At 38.6% G+C, this 25,412-nt stretch overlaps 1 long non-coding RNA gene across 1 annotated transcript in view; it reads right to left on the minus strand.

Annotated features, from left to right (window-relative positions):
• LOC124153616 overlaps window positions 1–25,412 on the minus strand; it is a 90,035-nt gene that overhangs the window by 37,383 nt on the left and 27,240 nt on the right. The window contains exon 2 of the long non-coding RNA XR_006863705.1: window positions 15,336–15,398. This is a non-coding gene — a long non-coding RNA (uncharacterized LOC124153616). The remainder of the gene's footprint in view (window positions 1–15,335; window positions 15,399–25,412) is intronic.

Consider the following 25,412-nt stretch of genomic DNA (forward strand, 5'->3'; position numbering starts at 1 on the left):
ACTACTACAGAGGTTTGCGTTGTTTACAACAAATCCTTCAATTTTCGTGGTATAAACAATTTATTTCCTGCAAACTGTTAGTAATAGAGTTCTATCAAAATTGCAAGTTACTGGAACGAAAACTACGGGAGTGCAAAGCGCTCAAAGTTGGGCAACTTTATTTTACGCTCAAAAAACTGGTACTTTTTTTTAGAAAAAAATCTGTGCAGGAAATACTATGGAGTCGGAGATTTTTTTGAAGTAAACGAACCAAAGTATAAATAAATATTATTTCGTATTCTTTTCGTTGCATTGAAATTGATTCCTTCGTTTAGACGCCAGAGATCCTCAAACTCGGGTATCTTGCTTTTTTTACATATAGTAGCCAACTGCTGTTTGAAATCATGAACCTTCAGTGACCTCTATGGAGTTAAAAATGGAACCGCTATGGAGTTAAGCTCAAAACTGAAAATAAAACGAGACAGCCTTATAAATTTCTTCCGCAGCATGCATTTATGAATTCCTTTGACCAAAAGCTTATCAATATAAATTTTCGCTGTGAGTCTAAATATTTGCAAGAAATTTGATTTGAAAGGGAGTTTCCAGAAATGTAAGCAGTCCTATTTACAATGGTGCCACTAAAATCGAATGAAGGCAAGGAGTTGAAACAAAATCACCATGATAGATCACATCAAGTTTTATATTTTTCTAATATTTTATCACTTGAGGCATGAATAAGTTTTGGTGTAGGTTACCCTGTCTTTTACATCAATTAGTTTTATTACCTACCCATAAAATTGGCTTTGCGTCAACTGATCAGTTGTGAAATGTCAAGTTGAAATTATCGATGGAGGGATGACATCATACTGGGCAAAGCGGTCAAATTGGAGGTTTCCTGTTCAACCGCGAGTATTTATATTTTTAGATGCCAGTTCTATAATGAAACCTTTGAGTCATTCAATTTTCCTCAATATTGATGGCGTCATTCGCTCATTATCCATTCGAAACAGGTCATATGGAAGAAGTCATGCGGCAGTGCTGCGGTGTGAGTTTTTCCAAGACTTTCGCTTTTCAAAAGGGTCAATGTGCCGTATACCAGCACATGGAAGGCTTCTTCGTTTCAAGAGAAATTTCGGTTCGTATTCCCTAGGAAACAAGAAATGCAAAATTCATGATCTGTAGTAGCTCTTGACAAAAAGTCCGCATTTTTTAGGGGATATATCACTGGTACATATTCCCTAATGAACTCGACGGATTTCGCGTCAGCGACCCACCTTTCAGCCAATTGTCTTCATTCCAATTAGTGACTTAATCATTCGTATTATCAATCGCTTCTAAGTATGCAAAATGCCCCTCAAGACATCCCAAGGTAGTTATGTATACTTGCCATGATCTGTCCGTCGCTGATCCTCGTCCAGAATAGACAATAGAACTGACAATAAGTGAGCGCCTTAAAAATTGATACTTTCAGGCATTATCTAGGAGGTTTCCCGCCCTCAACCATGTCTCCGTGCGTCAAAGCTTATCTAGTATTTCTGCATTTAAGACATATTTTCTGTCCGATGCATCTGACTGATGATGTAAAGCATTAATCATCGATGATTGCCTCGTAAGGGCTTTCAATATGCAAGTAATAGCACATTATTATATGAAAATGGGTCTTTTGAACATTAATTGAAGATACAATATATATATGATACTGATGTTTTATATTATTTATTTAATCTCTTACTCTCAGAGTGCATGATGAAATGCCATGAGGATCCGTTCAATGGTAAAAACGGGATTATTTTCTTTTAAATGCGAACATACTGCAGTGAACAAAAAACATACAATATTATGGCGTCATAAAGCGATGAAGATATTTACGCCACGTTTTGTCATCCTCCGGTATTTTATCATTTCTTCAAACTATTTGCTCAGGCTGTGAATTAATTGTTATGCTCAAGCTGTATAATGCAATCTATAGTTTATGCATGAAGGCAAGAAATTTCTATTATCGATTATTAGGAAATCACAAGTGTTCTCAACAAACATTAAGCTGCGGCCTCCCGAAAATATGTTGGTATAAGTTAAACTTTGCATTGAGTAAGGGTTTTGAATCAGATCAAATTTAGTTTACGTAGTCATGGCTTGCTCAAAATAGACTCGTACGCCGACAGTAATTTGCCAATCCTCCATATATCCTATTCCATTCGCATTCATGCAGGCCCGAATGAAAACTTTGGGGTCACCATCATTAATATTTCCTCTCAAAGTACACGCTAGAGGCATACATGTATGATTTACAAATTGACGACTGTTAACTTTCGAAGTTAATTTTTCATGAATTTACTGGAATTCGAAAAAAACTCCAGAAATGCCATTAGGGCGAGTTAAGAGAAAACAGGAAATTTGAAAATGTCCATCATTTGGTCAATAATGTGACTAGAATGTTAAAATTTTCTTTATTGTGGAGTGATTACTCAATACAGGTTTGCATGATACAAGAGACCTCTGTAGTCCTGGGGCCTCTCAAGTTTGCAACCAACTTCAGACCTTCAAAAATAGGCATTGTGGCGATTTAGGAGAAGACGGGAAATTTTTAAATGGCCATTATTTGGTCAATAATGTGACAAGATAATTGAATTTTTTTGTGGGGTGATTTCTCTGTATATATCTCTGCATGATACAGAAGATCTCTGTAGTCTACGGGCCTCTCAAATTGACAGCAGCCAACTACAGGCCTTCTGATCCGGAATGTGCATCGCCCTCATCTCTCGCTTCCTCCTCCTATTCACCTTTCCCTACCGCTGCTCTACACTTCCTTCCCGCGGGGCGTCCACAGAACCCGCTCTTCTCTCTCCCCACCCCCCTTTCAACTGTTTCCCCTTCCGGTTGTGTCCTTCCCTCGGCTGCAATGCCCTCCCAAGGATGCCCGGCAAGGGGATTGACCCACGGGGCACGCGGTCCAATCGGGAGAAATCGAGTTCCCACAACAAGACCCGTGATAATCGCCCATCCCGCTCCTCACCACTCTGATTCACTGCCGTTCCCTCGGCTGCTACCGTCTGACCAACTGCGGAAGTAGGAATGGGATCCGGAAGAAGAACACCAGCCCGATTCGGATTCTAATAAATTTTATACTTATCGTTCTGTTTAGAGGGCACTCCACCTCCACGGCAAGCGCAACGCTCAAAAACTAATAGCGGCCATTGTTCCTCTACTTATGTGAAAAATGTATGCAACACTGCATATTTTATACATATGTACAATATAGAGTATACCAGTGCATATTTTTACTTTTTAATACAGCACTATATGAACATCAGTGAAAAATCTGTAAATATCATTTCAAACGATGTAGCTTTTAATCCCAGGTTTGCATTCGATGATATTGGACCAACATTTTCCCCTATACTTGATATCTTCATGTTTTAGTGAAGCTGCATGAGCATGTATGGTAACACTTGGGATGCATTTTAGTTCTAAGTATATTTTGTCATCAATTCTACGTTAATACGAACAATGTGTGGTTGTAATACTGCACAAAGTCACCCTTTAGAATTCTCAGTAAACTTAAAGCGCACCTTGGAATGAGAATAACGAGTAATGGAATGAGAAATCGTAATAAGTAGTACAATTTTCGCCATGGCAGAGAACCCCCATAAAATTAAAACAAAACTTTATTCTGCGCCTGTTTTCATTATCAGTGGCGAATATAGATAATATCCTCCTATATTTCTACAAATTACTACGCAAGCCGACAGACGTGAGGCGAGAGGTGTGGGACACCATCCATCAGACTCGAAGAGAAAACTTTTAAAAGATTGATTGCGAGTGGCAAGAGATTTTACTCTCTGAGTTCGAACTTGCATTCATGTAATCGGCTTCCTTTATTGCTCGGAGGATTAATAATTCCTATTCCTATGCTATCTCAATTATTTTATCGTTTCTATCGAACCTGCAAATGTGGTGCTGGTCTAAGGTACCCTGGGTGTCGCTCTGAAAGGTGTCTGTTCTCCATTTATCAAGTGATCTAAGACTAGCACTTAGCCTCCGAGCGGTTCCTAGCCTAATTCAAAGCCTTTGTAACACTAATAATATTGCACCAGGCGTGAACTTAGTGGAATCAATAAATCATGTTGAACAAGAAATAAAAAACTTTTTAAACTCCCCGTGGATGATTTGTCTCGCGGACATGGTTTCGTTGAACAATGGCTATCATCTGGTCAGACCTAATAATGTCCACTTTCGATGAAACTATGGACGTGCAATAAATTAAAAATGATAGTTTATAAAGGCTTGTCTCACTGTATCAATGTGCAACTCTCTGAGCAATGAAATGAAACGATATCTCCAACATTATCGAGAACGGTAAACCGAAGGGTAATCACCCGGTCTAATTTAGGTGGAATGGCCCATATCTAATTATCATTTTGTTAAAAATGCGCAGGTTGTCCGTAGCTCATATTTTAATGTAAATGGTATTAATTAAGTAACCCCTTTGGTGTGAATTATTCAAGTTCCCACAAAACACCTTCATCATAGCAGCATTTATATGCGCAGATACTCTTTAAACAGATTCGTCGTCCGGAAATAATGCCGATTCAACATACGGTGGAATTCGCTTTACTATCGGTTATTCCGGGGTGGAGTCATTTTACTGCAAAGCGAGGGTCTACCATACTTCGTTTCCTCGTGATCTCGTGTTCCAGCGTCATTTCTGGGAAAATCAAAATTCAAGATTTTTCATTTAGAAAATATGTGCATTTTCAGGTCAATCAAAACTCTCAAGTGTATCTTACATATTGACCATTCCATTTTGCAACATAAAATGACCAGTAGTTCATATCTATATCCAGTACAGTTAATAATGCACAGGTCATACATTTGTAAATGACGTTTCTTCAAGTTGCTCAGAAGCAATACTTGTTAGGTAGAAAGGGTTAAGGATCGCTGTTCGAAGTGCCGCTTTCTCTCTTATAAATTTGAGGTAAATTCCAGGCGCGACCGGCCTCGGACATGGAAATGAAAAAAATATTGAGTGGTAGGAGTGGGAGTGGAGGTTGGCGCCACGCCGGGCGACCGCAGGACCTCATTCGCTGGACACCAGCCTCTCGTTTCGAGGGCTGACCACCACGCCCTTGCCGGGCAACCCTTTTCCCTCGCGCCCGCAAACGACGCACAGCTTGGGAGGATTGTGCGAAAAAAGCGCACAGCAAAAAAAAGCACAACTATAGATACATGCGAAGAAAGGACCAATGTGACAATTTTCTTTTCCTCCACTCTTCTTAGCACTTCCTCATTACTTCCTCGATCCATTTTATCTTCGTCCTTCTTCGGTAGCACCTCATTTCGAATGCTTAAGCAGCAGCATTTATATCAGTTTAGAAATTGGCGTAGAGCCTTGGGCGGAAATATCAACCCTTACAAAACGTTTTGGACCTTAGCATTTGTATGAGTTTAATATATAGCGTAGAGCCTTAGGAAGAAATCTTAGAAAATGCCTTGGACCTGGATTTCAGGCTTAAATGTAGAATGGGATTGAATTTATTCTTAGATTTCATAGATGTAAATGTTTCAATTCGTATTCCGTCTTGAAACTAACTTACCCTCCCCTCTTCGCTCGGCTGTTTCGCATTCCTACCTAAGACATCCCCGGCCCCTCTTTAGCTTGGGGAACCCTTTCCTCCCCGCCCTATCCCACCCTATTTCCTCTCCTCCAAAAGTGCATCCCCCTTCCTCCTGCGGAATCGAGTCCCTCCTCTCAATTTGCATTAAATCCCACCCTCCTCGCATTCCTTGCACTCGGCAGAAAAAGGATTTTAGTCTGCCGCGCTGGTTCGGTTGACTGTCCGGCAAGGCTACCGGCCTTCGACTCACACGTTTAAATATGGTGTAGAATGAGACGAGTAGTGCAACGAAGACGTAACGTCACTTGTTGACCTTCCGATACCCGTGGCGTAAATATTTTGTGTTTGTGAAATACTTCGTTTAGCTGTAATCACACTTCGAAGTTACACAAGGAGCTTAGAATACTACTTATTTACAGGAAACAAAATAAAAGATACACTGTTGTATGTTCCACAGAGGTTTACTTAACCGACACAGGTTTCGACATTACATTATGTCATTTTCAAAGGTGAAATTTTGATAATGACATAGTGTAATGTCGAAACCTGGGTCGGTTGAGTAACATTCCGAGGAACATACCTATAACAGTGTATCGTTTATTAAGCTTCCTGTCACCAAGTTCCACCAAGTATCGCCATCCAGCCTTAAGTTGATACTTATTTACAGGGCTGGGCAAAAACAGGCCGAGGAGTATTTTAAATACAAAATCCAAATACCGCTGCAAATGTATTTGCAATGCAAGATACAAAATACCATTGACTAAGTATTTTAAACACAAACTGCAAAATAGTATCTAAAATACCTTTTAAAATAATAAATACATTTTTATGAAGACTGAGAGATCTTAAAAGAATATAACCTGCCTTGGCACGTTATGGATAGTTGCAAGTATGGAGAAAACGATTCTAACGAAAACGATGTAATCTCTGATGGATAATGTTGCAAAAGTGTGATCAGAGCCACTTCAAAAGTATTTTCCAAAAATATATTTTTTATTTAGAATGGGAAAATACCAAAAGTCTGTATTTGAAATACGAAATACATTCAGGTCATGCATTTGAAGTACCGAATACCAATTACCAATGTATTTCAAATACGTATTTTTAAATACTTGTATTTCAAATAATGTCCAGTGATGCTTATTTACTGCTGGGGCGTAAAAAATCTCAGTCGATTCTTTGCCTCGTAGATGAGCCTCTTCCTCTATGTCCTCTGTCCAATGAACTGTCCTTGACATTGGTTCACAACCTTCAATACTTAGTCGCCCCATCTTAGTTTCGGCCTGCCTAACGGACGTCTTCCAGCTGGTACAACATTCTAAACCTCTTTTAGCCTTGTTCCTTCATCTCTTCGTAGAATATGGCATGGCCACGGTATTCTTTATGCCTTAATTACTTCCATGATGTCTGGGTCTTAGTGAAGAGTTCGTAATTCTCTATTTTTTTCTGATTCGGCACAATCATTCATCATTCAATGGACCGAATATTTATATATGGACGGAATATTTTCCGAAAACAATTAGTTTTTCTTGGTGGGGACCCAGGCTAAGAATATTAGGATAACGAATGTTTTTCAAAGACTTTTGGCGAGAACGCATCACTCGCAATTGTAATTTGTCTCGAATTTCTGACGTGTTACTTCTTTTTTAAACTTATCTCCCTGAAATTTTAAGGACATGTAAAAAATGGGGGACCTTGTATTCTACGAGACGAGTATTAAGACGAGGGTTTTCTAAATTATAAGAAATCAATTCGCAAACCATGCTCAAAAGTTTATTGTGAAAGTTATTTGGGTTTAAAAGGGCCGCGGAGATGAGGGATAAGTCAGAGAATCTCATCCATGCCATTTGACACGAGAGAAAATTTAAGATTAAAAAATTCCCTTTGAAAATTTATTGATCTTATTTTTTTAAATTAGTTCTATTTGGAAATACATCGATTTATATCATAAAAATAAATTCACTTTCAAAATAAATTGATTTTATTTAAAAATGAATTTAAATTTATTTAAAAAATGTTATATTAGCTCTTATTCTTTAAAAAAATTATTTACCTCGTGATCTCGAAGGAGAGTGGGAAGAAGCCGGGAGAAATTAGGATTATTGTCCTGAAAAATGCAGAGATCTTGTACTCAAAAATCTTGTGATAACCAATACGTTTCAAGAAAGTATTACTTCAGAAAAAATATACCGGAGAAGCGGAAGTGTTGCGACCTCTCAGCGACCCCATTCCCACCGAGTAGATTCCTTCGTGTTATCTAGGTTTCCTCCAGTATCAGCGGTTGAGGAATGCGCGACTCATATCGGTGGTCCGAATGGCTGAGAAACTTTCGAGGGATCGAGAGAGGAGGGGATAATGGGACCTCGGCGATATGTTTTACGACCTCGTGCTCACACACGCTCACAGATAGACGGATAGACCGCCCGGGTGACTCGCTACGCTAGCTTTTTCACCCCCCCCCCCCCCCGCCCCTCTGTTTTGGGACGATTTTAATAACCCTTCGCTGGTGCATTTTTATGTTAAATTTAGTGCCTCCGGAGTGTCGGCAGTCGAAGCGGATCGTGTTTCTCCTCTTTTTCTTCCTGCCGTCGTAAATTTTTTAAGCGGTGTGTGGATGACCGAGCATGGGTTTGCTGAAGAATGATTCTACGTCTCTGAAAGTGTTTGATCATGCTCCATGGGTGAGAATGTGTTATGAGAAGACGTTTCTCGACTCTTATTTAGGTCTCACTATACTGATACAGAATTTGGCGTCCTTTCCGCAGGCATTGGTATTGATTTGCTACGTTTTACTCGCAAGACCTAACGATAATTCAAAACGTGCATACAATACGATGGAATGTATTAGAAATGATGTATTCTGTCGAAATTTATTCGATTTTATAGTTTTCATAAGCCACGCAAAGTGCCATTTAGTTGCCATCTCACGTGTTCAATTTATTTCAACTAATGCATTCATTAAAAAAAACGGCGGGGCTCCATGTTCAGCAAAAAAAATTATTTGCCTAGTAATAGACTGGATAATGTGAAAAATTCAAGAGAAATTGTGATTTTTTGCCAGGGAAAATTCTGGCATACTGTATTCAGGAATCTTGTTACAATTTTTTTACGCAGCGTGTGGATGACCGAGACATCTTTTGGAGTCTTTTTCTCAGACATTGATATTAATTTGCTGCATTGACTTGAAGGACTTAAAGATAAATCAGCCCAGCCCCCCTTGTAAGCCTATAAGGAATGTGATGTAAGGTATTAAAAATGTCCTTAAGATGTAGAACGTCGAAATTTATTTGATTTTATACTATTAATAAGCCACGCAAAGTACCATTTAGTTTCCATGTGATGTGTGCAGTTTATTCAAATGAATAAAAACGGGAGGGCTCCATGTTCATTAGAGGAATTCTTTAACTAAATGGAATAGTTATGGCAGAAAACTGCTACATTGTCTTGATTTCAAACAAAAATTAAGTGCAGGAGAAAGCGTCTAAGTAGCAAATCTTCCCTTGCTTTTCTATTATGTAACTAATATAATTTTATTAATTTTTACGTCACAGTTACAAATGACATTGGCAAAGAAACTATGGCATAGTCATCGGGCAATAATGTTTTGAACCGCATAGTTGAAATTAGTGTTTATTGTCACTTAGTTTGAAGTGAATTATCAGCATTTTATGGATATTTTTTCTTGAATTTTCTTCAGCTTGTACCAGATGATGCTGCATTGTGGCGAAAACCAGACAGTGATTCAAATTATGAAGTTGGAATTGCAATGTTGTTATTTCTATTCAAAATGGATAAATACCACCGAGTAACGCCAAAAACTTACATTTATGTTATTTCCCTATTGACTCTATAGTATCCACTATTTACCATTATAATAAATCTTCTAAATTAGCATTCACATGACAATTATGAAAACGTAAGAGCCAACTTCAATATCCAGGCCGTCATTTAAAGTTGTGTCAAGGACTTGTCATGATAATTCCAAGCCCTCTAGATCGTATAAATGGGAATGATTTCGCTTTGGAGGAATGTCATAAATGTGTTGGGACGTTTTTGAGCGCACGCTCCGTCCCGTCGGGGTTTTACGTCGCGAAGAAAATTGAGGCTGGCGCCGGAGGTGGGTTTCATCTCTACGCCCTTCCCCCTGCCCCCCTCCCTCCACGTCCCTTCGTCGTCATTGATGCTTTAATTGATGCCGAAAACCGTCGGAGCTTTCGGATTCAAATCATAAATCACTTTAAATGAGCTGCTTCCACTCTTCCCGTTCATCCAGCTCTCAAAATTTTAGAGATTATACTTCTGCCTGACGTAATGAAAGCACTCGACTACTTCCATGCTTATGTATTTCTAGATTTAATAATTCGTACTTTTTTGCGATTATCATCATAAGTCGATGATGAGATTGGTTTAAAAGTATGTACTTATTTGGTTGTGGCCCAAGGGAAGGGGTTATTGAAATAACCGTAATTGCCGGTAACTATCCTTTACTGCTAGGCAACTGTTGAATATGAGTTCGGGCTGGTGATGGGTGTTTTTATTGCCCACTATTGGTTTAATGAAGAAATATGAAGCGTATTTTGCGGTCTTTTGTCATGAAATGTGCTCTTTTTTCCTCTGGAGGCGCCTTGACGCCTGACGTGAGACTAATCAACATGTTCTGTATTATGTTAAAATTAGAAAATTTAGGAGTCAAATTTGACAAAAATTTAAAAATTTGCCGATGGAGTGGTTAGAACTCTATGCGTTAAATCGTGGAATTTGAGTCGAGTCCACTCAAAACAAAAACCGGAATCCTTGAAAATTGCATTATATGCGGAAACTTAGGTATGTTGCAATAAATAAAGGTGCAAATAGACCTGTGCTTTCTTTATGTAAAATATCAAAGATTTCCACCGAATTGCGCCGGAAACTGTAGCTTTTATCGTACGAGATCTATGTATCTTCTACGTTTTCTTGATCTTCGAGCTTGCTACGTTATCCCTCAAATATCGATAAGGTTTTAATGATAAAGGAAATCACTTTTGCCCCGTCGCCAAAGTTCTAGCCGACATAACTCGATTCCTCGAATTTAATCGTTCCTCCGTACTCATCGATAAGAAGCCTACTATGCTCCTCCCACTAAACCACAAGGCCCCTCGGAGAGGAACAAACACAAGAAGCTCAGTTTCTTTTATCTAAGGAAACAACCACGAACTGGCCAGCGTGTGAAAATATACGGGATGGCCCACAAGTGTGCTCAGAGAGTGAAAATTCTTGTGAATTATTGAACTGCCATTTTGTAAATGCTACTTAAAATACAAAGTCAGAAGATGCCTTCGTCTCATAAGCTATTGAAGGACCCATTCGTAATTTGGAAGATCCAGGTTCGAGGTCAGGTCAAAGCAAATAATTCTTCCTCTGCGCTTTTTCTGTACCGGAAACTAAGGTTCTCACGGGTTCAGAAAAAGAGGAATGGTCTTGTGGGGAGTCCATTACTAGGTTGGGAGAGATTACGGAACGTATAAGGGATGAGTTGAAAAGGGAAAGAGAGCAGAAATGGAAGGGAGCCTTTTTGGGAGAGCGACAGTCCTGAGGTTCACGTCTCAGTATGTACCATGACCATGATACTGCCTCCACGAGTTTACTACACATCAAATGAATTTTTCCCAGCGATGAGACGTCTTTTTTTATTCACCCTCGCAGATATAGCTCAAAGCGTACATTGGTCAATCTCTTTTATTAAATGGTGCATTATTTTCATAGTAGTCTGGCATCGCCAATTATATTTTAGAAAAATAATACCCGTTGGCATTTTCGTCAGTCATTTTCTTATTTGTATAAAATATTTTTTTTAATTCTATCAATTCAATTTTTTTAATTTTGTATAGTGATTGAGCTAAAAAAATTGAATAGACTCATTTTTCCTTATCTTGATACGTAGCCTACGTATCGGAGAAAAATCGACGCCGTTTACCCCTTGGCACATAAGCTGATGACGTCACTAACTCTTGCCGAGCGGGCCATCGCTTCCCCCCTGCTCTTCGTGCATCGGTCTCATGCGTCTTGTCGTTGTTTAATACCTTGTGAAATATTCCTTACGGAATTATCTTGAATAAATAAAATAAACCTGAACTCTTATGACGTCACGAACTCCTAAAAAGTGGGCGGCAACTTTATTTATTTTTTCAACGGATGCGAAAATGCCGAATGAGGATGAATCTTTACCTGGTAACTTATCTTTTCATTCCATGCACCGCATTCTTCAAATGAAATTCTATTTCGGTCCTGAGTTAGCAACCCCATATTTATTGATATTCATAAGTGATTTCGTAAACTTTCAGCAGCCCAGAGAAGTGTAGCAATAACCTCCATCCTAGATATTCCAACGGTGCCTACTTGAAATTAATCGTTAGCTTCGTATCTACCGTCATGACGATAGGGCTGGTACCCAGCCCGCATATTGGGATCTTTTTTACACTTTTTTGCACTAACTTTCTCTACTGGAAACACTCAAATGAAAATGTTTTTAGGGTAATTCAAACCAAGTTGTACCATAAAAATTAACTGAGGTCACTATCCAATGAAAATTCACTTTGTATATTCCACACGAATACTTCATTCCCGATAATGGTCTTGATGATTCGATATCAAAATCAAAGTAAGAAGTTGTGATTTTTATTAATTAAATTATCGAGATAAAGATATTATTCATTACATTTTTTCCTTGATAAATATATAGTAAAGTCGGTACCATGGTCCGGAATAAATTTTGAGTGTGGAATAAAATAAAATTGGATTTTCCTATTTCATGGTAACGCATTGTAAATCCGTAAACGTTAAGCTGTGAGGTCATTATTTAAGTCGTATCTCTATAAAAATTAAGCTAATAGCTTTCTCGTTCCATTACATGGGCGTACCCAGCGAGGGGCAGGAGGGGGCAGCAACTCCCCCAGAAGCAAAAATCGCAAATGTCTCCAAGGAAAATAAAATTTTTCAAGCAAATAATTTTAAACCTAACATAGAGCTATTACAGTTTCCTTAAAATGTTGATTTCATTCACCTTTTCCACGCTTAATTCTTACCTACAACTTGAACAACCATGGCTTGCCCCCCCTCCCTATTTTTGATCCTGGGTGCGCCCTTGTTCTCTTAGATGCATTATAGTGAGGGTGCATCTCCTTAATCACGCTTCTCTCACTTATGATTTCCTGTTATTTTTTGGCACGTAAGATTTAAAACATTTACCCATATCGATGGCTAAGTTCTAACAACACGTATCTCAAAAAAGCAACTTTTCAAGAGAGGAAAAAAACGATTAATTTTTTTTACTAGTACACTGCAATTAAAAACCAAAAGTTCATAAAACTGAAGAAGAAGAGTTGTGTTTTGCAAACGAAGAGTTTTGTTTTGCTTGTATTTTATTTTTTTAACGTTATACCTGTCTCAAATCGGCCGAATTTGAGATACGTGTTGTTAGGAGTTAGTCATGGTTATGGAATATGCGATGCATATGTGATACTTTCTTGGTTCGTTGAGACGATAAAAATAGCGGCGATGCATCAATTGGCGATTCATTCTGCATGTCCGTTCTGTAGTAGCGTGCGCTAAGGAGTTAAGGAGAGATTAATGACGATTATGGAGGGCGGGTGAAGGGCAAGGACTGGTGTGGGTGAGGGAAATAAGGAAGTGCGGAATGGGGGTCAAGTTTATCATCTGATTAAGGACGAGCCGGTGGTGCGCTTCGATCCAACGCGCGCTTTCATTTCTCCCGAACTTCAATCGAACAGGAACTGGTTTCGGCATGGCGAGAGTAAAAATTGACGGCTTTCCAAGTACTGTCATTTTTAACAGATGCTCGAACGCTCACTCAATGAATACATCAAGTCAGTGATCAATGGAATGATTCACTGCGATTCGGTACGATGAATGAAGTCAACTCCTTGAAACTGCCGCGCTTGGCGCTCTGTGCATATCTTAGCGCTGTGTTAATCACTCGGGATTAGTCAATGTTACAACCCGAATTTTTGTTTGACGGATGAGTCGCCCATTATTTCTGATCCATTGGTGTCTGAACTTAAGGAGGCAGCTTCGCCACTGCCAAATTCAAAGCAAGTAAATTTAGCGTATATTATTTTTTTTAATATTTTCCGCCAATCAAGTCATTCATAGTGGTTAAAAAGGAAACTGGAAGGCACACAATATTAAAACTAGATTCACCTTATTTCTAAATCAATACATTTTTCCAAATAGTTGAGACGAGCGTTATGCAATTTTACTTGACACACACAGCATCCATATGCTAATAAATATACAGGTAACACTGTGACATGCCTACATTTTATTCTTTTTTTGATTGGAATACCGAACAATAATGCCATTTCAAAATGTCATTTTTATTATAGCCGTAATCAATGTTTTTTCTGAGCACGGCCAAGTATTGCTATAAGACACTGTGTAAAAGCGCGTATTTTAAATTGCAATTTACTGAAAACATAGCATGGAAAGCCTATTTTTTATGACAGTCAGTCGGTGGAGTATAATTAGAGGAGAAATTAAAGTTTTTGAAATATTCTTGAAATTGACATGAGTGAACTTTGTATTGCGCAACTTCTTCCCCCTGAGTCATCTCACTTTTGCAAAGGTCGTCTCACAATCAGAAAATCCATGTTGCTGTGTTAATATTTGGGGTTGTTGCAATGCCTTATTCCCTTCCCAGCTTTGAACCCTTGATTACTCTACGCAATCCGACTCTTTGCCCACCACATTTCTAGAGTGTATAAAGTTAAACAATTTTATAGTGCAATTACTGCAACATCAGGGAAATCACAGCTAACCGGTGCTACTAAACAGGAAAAAATATTTTCCGCCATTTTTCGGAATTCAAATTCTCATTTGCAACCCAATACACCTCTGCGCGCTAAAATTTTCTTATTTATCGACTTACATGCTTAGAAATTGCTGTTTGGTCCTCGTATAAGTAGCCTTTCCTGTGAAACCTTTGCAACTACTGAGCCATCATATATATTAAATTAAAGATAGGTCTTTTTCTGTCATTTTGTATATGATCTGTTACTAATACCGCACCTACAGTGATAAACGAGGTATCAAATTTTTGTGGAAAATTGCAAGTCAGTGTTTCATTATTAAAAACGAGGTATCATTTTAAACGCTGAATCACCGGCTTCTGGCGAAAAATTCAATATTAATCTTAAATTTCACTCTTCACTCTCTACCGATTAATTTGACTTAAAAGTTTCGACTGTTCCATGTCGATTACTCGTTCGAGGTAAATCGACTACACGCATTTTTTAAATTCTAATCTTCAAAAAAAAGTTTATAAACCCGTTAAATCCATAAATAACTCAAATAAACGTAACATAAGCAGGCAAATATATTAAAAATAAAATATAATTTCAAATAATATCAACAAACGTCATGATTGTTCCCACTGGTGCCAAACTCTCTTTTCTGACTTGCTATAATATGTTATGTGTATTTTTGCAAGAAAACAAGTATAATGACAATACTTTATGATACACCTTCTTCTCTATTTAAAACCCAATCACTCCGTTTTCTTAACATGCTTATTTCCTGATGGCGTGACAGTGTGAAACTTTAGCACGTATTACCTAGTACGCCTAAACGCTTGTTTGTTGTTGTTCTGCGCCATATTAAAATGCCGGCTTTACTATGTTGAATATGAGTAACAAATCTCTGCTTTCAATACCTTTCCCATACAAAGTTTATAAAAAAGAAACTCACCCGATGATTATCGCCGAAAGCGAGAGATGGGGATGTTTTCAAAGTCCTAGTAAATGGCAGTACCTGAAAATGAATGAAGTCAACTTTTTTAGGAAAGGTGTCTTGGAACAACATAACTAAAGTTAACGAAGATATCGTATTGCCCACAGTTTATTGACAGAGTACTACATTCGACTATTTCTATTAGTAGGTACCTGAGGATGATTGTATAACAATTGAAACACGTGTCTCTGTCAATCAACTGTGGGCAATACGATATCTTCGTTTGACTTTACCTGAAAAAGTAGTTATTGGTAAATTTGGGAAACTTTGATGAACTTCACTTGATTGTGATCATATTACATAAATCTTTCTAAGGGATTGTTAAAGGTATTGATTCACGAATGCGGTTTAAGGAAATGTGGTTTACATTTGATTTCGAGTACACGTTTCTTGTAAGTACTGAAATGAAAAAGGTATGAAGAAATTCGGTCAACCAGTCCTTTAAATTTGAGATCAAGGAAATTGTACTGTTTAAGGCTACGCCAGTTAATTTTTCTTCGTTATTATTTTAATTCCACTTTTAAGAATAAATTACGAGATAATTAATTACAAATTAATTATAAATATCTCCACGCAATAGCGGAAGAGGTGTCTTTTTCATTGACTCAGTTCACCTCTCGGTTCTTCGTTTTCCGGTACTACCACAATCGCCTACCGCTTCGGCACTATCAGCCGTATTATAAGTTGGAGTTATCATGGTAGTGATAAACTTAAACACTTCCAATCTTTATATTATAGTATCTCAATCGATTTCAACGTTTCTACATCCTTTCTCAGACGTCTTATCTTGAAAATGTTGTTGACCCGTAGAAATAGGTTGAGATCGTGTTCGAAGATGTGTGGATAATCATGAATTTAAAAATCAAGGAACACCTCACTCCATCAGTTTGGTATCAAAAGGCAAATATTTGATAATAAATGAATCAACAGGTTATTGTGCCTTAAAAATTGCGAGCATTTGAAACACCATTAATTCTGAAGAGTTTTGGCTTTAATTCGTTCGTGGGAAAATAGCATTTACAGCAATGGAAAAGAAGCCACATAGGATGACAAATTAATTTGTAATTTTTTCCTAGCGATTTATTTTCATGAAATCGTCTCGAAATTTCCACCGATTTGTATCATTATATATTATCACCAACGTCCCTACGAACGAATCTTCCATCGTCATCAGGTTGAGAAAATTGGTAGAGCCAGTTAAAAGCGATTAAGCTAGTCGGAGCCGTTGATCCCAACGGTTTTCATATCATGTTAAAGATAAAACAGTTGTTTTATTTCCACAGATTTTATTTCTTAACCTACCAAGGTTTCGAAAATATACACTGTCGTCATCAAGGTAACATCTCACAAAAATTAAACTGCTAATAAATATTTTTAGCGGATCTGGAAGGGGGAGGAGAGAACTTGCTTATAAATGTTTTGATCCCTACAAGCATATATAAGCAGGTTTACTTTTGTGAGATTTTACTTTGATAATGACAGTGTATATTGTCGAAACCTAGGTCGGACAAGAAATAAAATCTGTGGAAATAAAACAACTTTTATCTTCACAAATGACAAAACGACTACGTTTTCTTCCACGGATTTATTTTCTTAGCACATTTTTCGACGTCAAGTGGTCATTTTCAAGTACAAAATTTTTTGGCATATCTTGTAAATTTATACCCAGAAGGGACTGAAGAAGGTTGGGGGAGGGAAAGTGGGTGTTAGGAGGGGGGAACAGGGGAGATGTAATGGGTGAGGGTTGTTGAACACTTGAGCTTGAAACATGTTGTACCAAGAAAATAAATACGTGGAAGAAAACGAAGTCCTGTCATTTGTGAACTTCAACTTCCACAAAGTTGAGCCGGAAGCCATTGAAACTTTTATCTTTATCATGATATCGATTCACGATTTCCTCAAGGCATCGCCTAAGACGCTATAAAATCAACGATTTTAACTAGCTCAAACTAATTCACACACCCTGATTACAATGGACCAGTCGTCCGACAAAACGTTGGTGTAATCATAGAGTAAGTACATTATATTTATACTTACTCCATGTACTTACTCCATGTACTCCATATACTTACTTATGTAAGGAATTAAACCGATAGAAATCCCGAGAAGACTTCACATAGGACGATGTAATAAGTTCGGAGGCTGTGTCCCTTCCCTTTCCAGGGGCAGATCGTGGAGAAGGGGAGGAGAACTCACGGTCGTGAATCAGATGCGGACGACGTGCACTGGGGCAGAGACCGGCGAAGTGGATTCCCCCCACCCCTTCTTCAGCGCCAATGCACTTCAAACAGCCGACTAAGCAAGGGGCGGGCAGCCCTTTAAGGAGCCAAGCTCTGGGGGGATTGACCCCTCCGCGTCCTTCCCCCACCCATTCAACTCACCCTCCCCCCCCCCCCCCCCCGAAACGCCTGTCTACTCTTCCCCCCCCCCTCCCCTACCCTTACCCTCATCAATCTCGTAGAAAAAATTTTTACCCTCTCCGCCCCGCGCTGCTCCCCTGTCTCTTCCTCCCGTGATACGCTTTCCTCTTCGCTTCTGTTTTCCTCTCGACCCTCTTGAGGAGCTCCCTTTCAGTCCGATGGGCGTGTGAACACGACGACGCGACGCGAGCCGCGATACAAGGGCTATCTCCGATCATTCCCTCGCTCTACATTCTCGAGGAAAAATGAAGAGTGAAAAAAAGAAAATGACAACGTGATCTTTAATGCTTCGGACAGGGTGTAACGTGATTCGTTTTAAAATGAGAGTCGCAGATGCTCCAGCTCCGAATGAGGCAGTGCTAAGATTGGATTCGTAAACATCTGCCGGACCGAGTAACACTAGGTATGGTAATTTATGCATGTGGGAAGCTCAGAGCAAAAATATTTGTAAGTATGAAGAGGTGGGTGCCGCCGACAAACGACTGAAAACGAAAACGCCGCGGCGCCGACTATACCGATATTAAGATGTGATGTAATCCCTGAATATACTGAGTACTTGAATAAGTACCCGATATTTAAATTGAGTTTTTCTCTTCGTAATCCTAGCAATTTAACTATTTGGGTAGCATATTACGCAAGAAAACGGAATCAGCATTAAGAGCATCAAGAAGAGAATTGCGTTAGCAAAGGAGGCGTTCATGGACAGTAAGGAGCTTATGAAAGAATCCTTATGTAAGAGTTTTAAGAAAAGGTTAGTGAAAAGACTGATATGGAGTAAAGCGCTTTACAGTGCGGAAGCGTGGACTCTTAAGGAGGCGGGCAGCTTTTGGATGAGATACGAAGGATACAGGAGGTATGGATGGAGCGAGTACTTAGCGAGGAGGGGATGTTGAAAACAGTGTTAGAGGGTAGAACGTTAGGTAAACGAGGGCGAGGAAGAAAGACAATAGGATTTTTAGATAGAATGAAAGGGAGTACCTATGCCTTATTGTGAATTGAAAAGGGAAGTACATGACGGAAGGGGAGGCTGCCAGAATACTCCTTAAGAACTCCATGGAAACCTACCTTAATCGGTAGAATACTTTAATAAATAATACTTGGAACTCAATTTTAAATAGCAAGTGACAAATTCATCAGCAACCGCTAAAAATGCACCCAGACGCCCGCGCCGCCGCCAAAGAAATTTTAATATCGGCGCCGATATTTACATTTATATGCGCTTACGCATAGAACCTACTGTGCCTTCAGTAGAGAACTGATTTAAGTAAACTATGAATGCTGCTGAAAACTTTATCACACATCAGGGGCATTTACACCAACATAATTTTTACAAACTGACCATCGGACTCTCCAAAACAGCGAAATTTAAAAATTCCCGTTATTTTCTGAACACGCCTCGTATACAAATATGTGCCTCAATATTCTTTAAATTTAATTAAAAGGTAAATTAGAAGTAATTGGATAGTCTGCAATCAAGTATTTAATTTGACCTCACGAAGAGGTGAACTTGAAGATAACACAAAATGTATTGCAACCGGTCGAGAAAAATTAAAATATCTGTGGAACATTTCCAGTAACCTTTAATTTAAGCACAAACAAACAAAAATTTACAAAAATTTGATAATTGGGCTCTCAAAACCCACGAGATTTAAAAATTCCCGCAATTTCTTGAACAGACCACGCATACAAATACGTGCCTTAGTATTCTTAAATTAAATATATTAAAGTTTAAATTTATTAAAGAGTCAATGAAACGTCAATGGATATTTTCCAATAATAATTTAATTTGACTTTACGACGGAGTGAACCTGAAGATGATACAAAAAATGTATTGCAACCAGTCGAGAGTAAAATTAAATTAATTTAAGTATACCAGGATTAGATATGGTGAAAACTTTACGGAGTCACCCGCAAAGCACAAATTGTGTGAAAAATTCCACGGGCAAAAATGACTACAATGAATGCAGCGGAAAATTTTCTCATACTTCAGGGTCAGGTATGCCAAAATGGCTAAAAAAAATTTGACAACAGGGCTCTCCAATCCCGCGAAACATTAAAAAAAAAAAATAATTGAAAAATTTAAAAAGACGCCTCGGTAGCTTAACTGGCTAAAGTATTTGACCAGAAATTAGGGGATCCGGGTTCGCATTCTGGTCAAGGAGAATGATTTATTGTCTGTGGAATTTCCGTAACATTAAAACATTTGTGGAAAATGTACAGTAACCTACGAGCGAAATCTCAACAGATATTAAGTTATATCAGATTTTAAATGTAAACGTGGGCGCCGGAATTGAAATTTCTTTGGCGGCGGCGTCCGGGTGCATTTTTATCGTGCCGATGATCCCTAGTACGCGAATTTTGCCACTTGCGATTTACAATTGATTTCCAAGGATTATTTATTAAAGTATTCTACCGATTATGGAAGGTTACCATGGAGTATTTAAGACATATCTTTCCATTTATATTAAGAAATATCATATTTTTGTATGAGCGCTAGTGCTAAACAGACCACTCGATCTGTGTACTCGTACTCTCTCATTCGGATGCTCCTTCTCACAGTCTTTTACACCGTGCTTACCCCCTCTTTCTCCGTCAACTCCTCGCGTCTCCCCCCTCCATTACACCCGCCCTCTCTCTCACCACTCCTTGAATAGACCTCCCTTGTTGAGATTTCGCTCACTAGCTGGCCACTCGCAATAATCCCACTCATACGCTCAATATGCCATCTCTCCTAACTTGTTCTCCATTTCCATCCACGGGCGGGTTGATTAGCTGGGAACGCGACCAACAACTTAAGTCATACGCGTTTTAAAAGGGTTCGTTTTAAGGGTTTATTCTCCACTCAAATGAATGAACGAATGTAAATTTTCTAAAGGTCGCGGTAAATTCATTAGTAAAAACTCTACCTTGTACCAATGAATCCGCAAAATTTCATCGCATTCAGAGTCGAATTTTATGGATGATTGAACAAAAACCACAACCTGTCCTAATTCCGTTCAGACAAGCATACACGGAAAAAAAAGTTTAGTTAGAACTATCGAATTCTGATGAAATTTATCAAACTTTTGGGTTCATATGGCACATTAAAAAATTCAGTAATAATTACCAAACCATTTTGATAAATTCTATCAAACTGATTTGGTAATTGTTAGCGAAATGGCTACAGCAGTTCGATAAAAACTATCAAAATTGAAAGGGTAATAAAATCGACGTAGCGTGCACATGTGAAAGATTTTCAACCCAGAAAACACTATTATGATTGAAAATAATAAAATTAGGAGTTTGGCGTAAGTTTCTGCAAAAAAAATACAAAAAAAAGTGGAAAAATGACAAGCCTGCATGAAGCATTAAACGTAGGCCCTCCGCGTGGTAGCGACGGACTCAAACAACTAGTCTAAATCGGTTATCATAAAAATAGCTAACTTAAACGCTGTAATATATTATTATTGTAAGTATTTAACCTTTGTTTTGAAATGTGAATAAGGTGTGACTACAGTTTCCCTTTGTATGCTTAAGAGGAATACTTGATGCACACAATTGCATTACGTAGTTACTCCATATGAATATCTAGTGCAGATGCGCAAGAAAAATTTATTTGCAGGCTTATTACATCGATGTAGAGATGGCTTTAACGTGCTGGGTGATATCCTTAGCATGGATTGGGTCTAGTATCACGGCTTTTATCACATGTTATTAAACATGATCGCGAATGATTATACCTCAGGAATACCCAGTGGCGGCTCGTGAGTCAAATGCTAGGGGGGGCGCACTCCACCGGGGGGTCATAATTTTTTAATATTTCGTGTATTTTATTAAGTTTTTACGGAAATCTAGGAATTAAATTCTGTGATGCCATACGTTCCGTTTTTTTCAACAAAAATACCTAGTTTTCCTAATAAAGCTTGATTAATAAATACTAAATGCAGTAGACTCTCGGTCATACGGATCGGCTTAGTCCGGACTCTCGATGATACTGATCAATGATCTTGAAGACTATAAATATATTTGCTGCGATATTTTGCAAATACAAACGAAAATACGTAACTTTAGGTTTTAGCGCCTACATTCTTCGTGCGGATATGCCCGCAATACACTTATGGTGTTCGTTTTTCAATCATAATGCGTTATTTGTCAAATCTATTCAACATTTGCAATGATTTAGGTAGCAATGACACTTGTAACACCTGAGGAGGGAGGAGAGTGTCACTGACTTCCACTAGGCAACAAACACTACTAGAATGCGCGCGCTTTGCTATTGCAGGTGTAAACTTTGATGGCGGTGTTCGCGTTGCTTCTTGAATACAGTATGATTTAAAATCAACAATTAAACATTTCTCACACATTTTAAACAAAATATGAAATACTCACAGGCCTTTCGTTATATTGCAAAAGTCCATCCTTCTTTCATTCTGTCCAGCAAAGTGATCAATTACACGTTCGTTGAAATCAGCGCTGGACAACAATTTCTTTCTGATTAAACACATGGCAAGGGCACTAGTCTATAAATAAACAAGGGACGACACAAAATAGGCCGACGAAATATACGACCAAAAAGAACAAGGTGCCTGGACACAGAATTGGGACAATTTTTCCCTATATTTCCCTTAAAAAAACGAGCACTGTTGATTAATTACAAATTGTCTTCTTGAATGTACACACAGCACTAAGAAACTTCTTAATCGGCAATTACGCACAATTAACTCCTCGAAAATGATGTCTGAACTCATTTCACTCCGTTCTTTCCGAGAGTCTTGCCGTTACTATAAGGACGACTCAAGGGAGATAGAAGTCGTGGTCCACTAATGCTGATTCAGCTGAGGGACGAATTTAAGGTCAGCAAAGGCATTCAAGCAAACAAAGGACGTCACGGACCATCTCCTTGAGTCTAAGATTCATATGTGGTAAACACACGAGACGCCAACGGGTCGCATTTGGAATAACCGTGTCTTCGAAATCATTGCCATGATATAATAGAAAATAAGTTCTAGATCGTAAAAGAAGACGACTCGACTGAGCCACAGATGGGAGCTGTAAGGATTTCCGCACTGATATGAACTCTTCGAGGCCACATAAATCAGACCCAAGTGGGCATTTTCCGTCAGACAGCTACCGATCTGCCGCTGAGGAATTAGGTGAACATGAACTAATACAACAAGGACGGCTAGAAAAATGATGAACACACACAAAAGGTGCATTGTACGCGGCACTTCATGACATTAATTGAATGACTCTATTTAAAGTCGCGCTTAACGATTTAAATTATATTTAATCCTTCACTCTTTCACGCACGCAACTATTTCTTAAATTACAAATCAGTGGGAATTGTTAACTGATTTTTCCTAATACTGCAGGTCTTTTGATAAATTTATCTGAAAAATAGGTACCGCATTTCTAATCATCGGGAAGATATGAATACATTGTTAAGGCCTAAATATTATAATATTAGTTTCCCCAAGGTTCTTGAAATTCGTAATCATAACAGAACTGTGGCAAATACTAGAGAATAGTTTTCCTTCGTCAATACGGCCTTTAACTGGTTGGATTTTATGTGTTCCGGAATTCAAACACCAAAAAACGCAAGCATAATGGGATAATTTATTTACTGTAGCAATACCTACCAGTAATTAAAAATTAAAATCGTATAACTACACCCAGTACAGTGACCATTCTGATTCCGTACGCCCCTTTTCTGTGGCAGCACCAAGTAGACGCCAGATTATACGCCCGCCGGGCTGCGCAGCGATGTCAGCTCACTCGTCGCTCTGCGCATTTTCGGACGACGTCCCAAGACTTCCATAAGACACAACGTTAGACGCGTCATAGCACCAGCGGCCCCCACCACTACCACTCTCCATATAACTGCATGGGGATGGATTGGGACGTTCTGGCCAGCGCCCCACGGCTACAAATACGAACTTCTCGCGCTATTTCTTTTCGTGTTTTTCCAACACTTTCGATGTATGGGACTGAAAAAACGCTTTGATTAATCAGATGTATAATTATAAATTAATGGATATTTATTTTTTTTACTTTTTCAAATATTTGGGAGGGGCGGCGTCCGAGAGTCCTTATGGGCAAACCGCCACTGGGAATACCTTTAATTAAAGTTTTAATGTGTCGAAATACACAAACATCTCCTTTAAGCTTTAATATCTATGATAATATGCGATTCAATCAATGTCTTTGATGCACCAGCTAACGGGTAGTATTGCAATATAAAGCAGGAAAAAAACAGAAAAATGAACGTAAACAAAATTAAAACGTTATCGCCATCACAAATAATGAAAACAAAATCATTTCTACCAACCTATCTTTTATGTAAGGCCTGTTTAAGAATCTTTCAACTGCAAATGTGTATTGGTATAAACATAAGAGGAACGATAGACCGTTCGATAGATTACGAAACACTTGGTAAATTCTATCAAACCAAATTTGCATAGCAATGTAAAGTTTGATAATTTTTACCAAACAAGCAATCACCTTCGTAAAATTAATCATAACTTCGATAAAAGTTATCAAACTCAGAATCGTATTGAATTAATTCGGTTATTTTTACGAAACTCTTCCGTACAATTGACCAAATTATGCAATACCAAAATGTTTGATGAAATATATCAAGAGCTCACACTAGCGTTTGGTAAAATAAATCAAGTGCTCAATAATTTGCATCAAAGTTTAAGTATATTTAACAAAAATACTCCCTATCACACCAGTTCGATAGTTTTAATCAAATCTTTTTTTTCCGCGTACAATTTCACGTTCATTCGTTTGCACAAAATCGTTCACTGTATAAACGGCCTCATAGACTCCCCACGGGAGTAATATAATAAAGTCTACATAGTGCAAAGCCAACACTACCACTTTTGTACCAACCCCATCACTAACCTTTAAATTATTTCTTAAGCCTGTTGACAAATGCTCATAACTCACGCCATACCTTGTTGAAACACGGTGAAAGAGAAAGGGGTATGAATCCGGAATTTTTGCGTTCGTCGTAGCTTTAAGATCCATTGTTTGAGTTTGGTGTAAAAAAAAATGTATTTTACCATCTATATCTTGGTAAAATAGGAATGCTCTCGATAATTTTATAAGAATCACTGTTCCTCCAAAAATATATCTAAAGGACCCAAATATGAGTGCGCATGCATCTGAAAATATAAAAGTTTTAGGTCAGAATCCGAGTCATCATTCACGATCCTCAGATCGCTTTGCAGCCGAAACTCATGACATCTCGGGATATATCTTGATTACTCCTGAGTGAGCCGGCTAGAAGTGTGTTGAACCCATAGTGGAAGAAGTATGCGCGGGGTATTTACACACGTCATTCCCCGCAATCTGAAATCCCATCTGGCGCCCAGAGAAGTCACCGCTGCTCATCGTACCCGAAAGACAGACGCGGGCGCTGTGTCCTGAGCGAAGGCTTTGGGCGTGGTGTGGGAGAAGCACGAGGAAAATGGAAGGAGCGGGGTGAGGAGAGGGAGGGAATAGTGTGTTGACGTGAGCGAGCAACACTTCGATCACGTTAAATAGTAGACTCGTTGCCACGGCAAAATATTGGTCGCAACCTAGGAATAAACATAAACATTGGACCCTCATAGTAATCTATTCCAGAGGA

Source organism: Ischnura elegans, chromosome 2 (assembly GCF_921293095.1).
Source record: "Ischnura elegans chromosome 2, ioIscEleg1.1, whole genome shotgun sequence".
NCBI classification, from domain to species: Eukaryota; Metazoa; Arthropoda; class Insecta; order Odonata; family Coenagrionidae; genus Ischnura; species Ischnura elegans.